Here is a 3,497-nt window from a genome sequence, read left to right as displayed (position 1 = left end):
GCACCCGACTTTAGAATAATTTAATCTGTCATTTCTATGACTAATTTCATTTGATATGATATGATAATAAACTAAGAAAACGGGTTCCTTCTATATGCACATAACCACCACTAATATTAGAGACAATCCGTTAACTCTGGTGGTTGCACTTTTCTTACTTTATTACTAGGTTTGTAATGGTAAGTTGTTGTTAGTAGGACCCACTTTCATCTAACTAAAGTCATGCTTGCTTATTTATGAGGTAATCAACTTGAACAATAAGGCCTAAAGTTTTGCCAATGGAACATTAAAAAGGTACTTAAGAAAGCGTGTAATGAAGAAGCCTTTGAAATTTTGGAGTTTTGTGACTAATAATTTAGCTAGCTACTAATCTCCAACAAAGTTGTACGTATATATGTGGCATCATCAAATTCAAACGAGGTTAAGTCATTACATTAGTGTTATGCATACCTTGATTATACCTTTCTACAAATTAGATACTAATGGATGCATTTTGAAGCAACTTAAAACAAGGGTCAATTCTTATGTGAATATACGTGATGTTTTTTAGGATAGTGGACATGAATCCTTTTACATCTTTCTGTAGAGCCTATAGTATCTGCCAAAAATGTGATCAATCATTATATTATTTGAAGTCAAAGCAATATGATGTTGTGCTAACGACATAGATTGAAACTGAGTTGGACATTTTTTTTTTTGGTTTCATTTTCCTTCCTTAAGCTTTTTTATTTTAATTTTCATGCATTATTGTTTTTTTTTATAAACAACCAATAAATATTGTTAAATTTTTGGGAGAAGAAGAGCAGAATAAGAAGATAATATTATATGAAGTTGTTGTATTAAAGTTGTTTTACATTATACAAAAGTGATGATATTTATAAAGATACTTTCAACTAATCTCATAAATATTTATCTATTAACTACTAGCTATTACTGACTTAACTCTTAACTACTAACAATTTTAATAATATTTTAATAAATATTTCATTTCCACATAATTTTACACTAATTATGCATAGTAATTCAACAAAGTTATTTATTTTTCTACCTAGGAAGCAACTATATATATCGCCTTGCCATAGTGTCAATTCCATAATCGACACCAAAAATTAAAGCAAATCATGAAGTGCCACATTTCACTGTGTAGTTTCCAGAACTTCATGATTTTGTGACTGAATAATATCGTCCAAATTCTTTCACTCTTTTTCCCCATGTTCCCCACTTGGACCCTCTGGGAAGTGTTGCTGTTTTGATAAATGCAATTGATTGATTTCATCACTTTTTCTTGTATTATCCTGGCAACTTTTTTGACAATTCTTCTATCCTTTCTGAGCCTGTAGAATCCAGTACAATTAAGATGGTTGGTTGCAATGAAAAAGAACAATCATAATAAATATCTTATCCAGATAAATGATTCTGATAAAGGGAAGACACATTTTTCACATTATTTTAAAATCAGATTTAAATTCAAGTCTTCCTTACTAAGTGATTGTATTCAAAATTTAATAAACACATATATAAAGAGATATATTCAGAAAATATATTTATAAAGATATTTTTATTAAACAAAATCATAAAAAAGACATTTTTATTAGACACATTCACAAAGACACTTCCATTAAACACAGTTATAAATAAGAGTTGGCAGAAGTTGGCAAAAATGTTGTTGATAACGTAGCGAGATTGTCCTTCAAATTCATCCAATGGCATTTTGATAAGTGTTATGACGTGAAGTTTTAAACCCCACACTTTTAATTATTACAAATCATCTATTATAAACATAGAAGATTTTTCAATTTTCAGAAGCTTATTTTAAAATAAAAAAATAATAATAACCACAATAATATGACCCACACCCTTGAAAAATTAATTCAACTTTGTGTTGCAGGAGGTATTATAATGCTGATTATTGTATCATAAAAAAATTTCAGTCTGCATTATTTTTTCATGTATAAATATTTGTACCTTAAATATTGCTTTAAAAAGATAGAGTAAAAAAAGTCAATGATCTTGTTGTTGCACCATTTCTTTCTTCTTTTTTCTCAAATGATTCATCACCTTTGTTTAAAGAAAAAAGAGAATATACATGACAAAACCAAAACAAGCTTTTTATGACAAAACCCAAAATGAACATAATCATCTTCCTTCAATCACAATTTACTCATCTTTTGCTCTTTATTAGTTTACTGTTTATGAAAACTTGCATTCTCTCTTCTGCAGAATCACACCTTCCATATATAAATATATATGTATGTTAAATGTGTTACTCACCCATTTATTATATCCGCAGCCAAAATGAGACTTTAATTATCCTACGAATAATATGTTGCTATTTATATAATTTAGTTTTTTTTTTTCGAAAATGATTGGTAACAAAAGAAAATCAACAAAAAAACAGCCATGATTTGTCTTGTTTAGCATTCATTAATTGTTGCGATAATTAATTAATGCTAAATAAGGCAAGTTCTGTCTGTTTTTTTTGTCTACCTCGAAAATGTTTGGTAACCAAAGAAAATCAGCCAAAAACAGCCATAATTTGCCTTATTTAGCATTTATTAATTGTTGCGATAATTAATTAATGCTAAATAAGGCAAGTTCTTACATTTTCACCAAAAAAAAGATAATGTTAGGTAGACAAAAAAAACAGCCAGAATTTGCCTTATTTAGCATTAATCAATTATCGCAACAATTAATGAATGCTAAATAAGGCAAGTTATGACTGTTTTTGGCTGATTTTCTTTGGTTGCCAAATATTTCCGAATAAGTAGGATAAACTCGTTATACTTATACTTATTAAAAATATTTAATAACCAAAAAGAATTAATCAAAAATAATAAAAATTTATCTTATTTAATATATATTAATTATTACAATAATTAATAAATATTAAATTAAATAAATATTTTTTTGTTTCCGTAACATTATTGTATATTTATTTAGTGTACAAAATATACATTGATATTAATAATCAATAATAATGATAATAGTACCTCTTCTTCTTGACTTAACAACCAATCAACATATATATATAGAAGTGACTTCTCTCTTATATATCATAAAACTAAACGGCTGTGATTGCTTTCAAAATTCTTCTTATGATGACTCCCACCAGCTGATGATTATGGAATTTTGGATTCAGTGTATTTTATAAGAGATTTGCTGATCTAAGACGACCTATATGTATGATAAAATTAAAGTATAGGACGGAAGAAACCTCCAAAATTCTTTTTTTCTTTGTCACTTTTCACAAATGAGTGAACTAAAGGGGTGTATAGAATATAGAACATAGAATATATTTCATGTTCATATACACATTTTTTGAGTCTATATTACTTTTTCTGCATTTTGATTGTTTGTATACAAAGCACGCATGTGGTTCTTATGCACATAAAAATTAATTAACAAAGTAACAAGAGTCAAGAGGCTTAGCATAATTATGATTTATCTCATAATAGACTAATATTTATATTTTTTTTATAATAAAAATAGATAAAGTA

This window comes from Arachis ipaensis, chromosome B03 (genome assembly GCF_000816755.2).
Source record: "Arachis ipaensis cultivar K30076 chromosome B03, Araip1.1, whole genome shotgun sequence".
Lineage (NCBI taxonomy): Eukaryota > Viridiplantae > Streptophyta > Magnoliopsida > Fabales > Fabaceae > Arachis > Arachis ipaensis.
Note: the sequence above shows the minus strand (reverse complement) of the source record.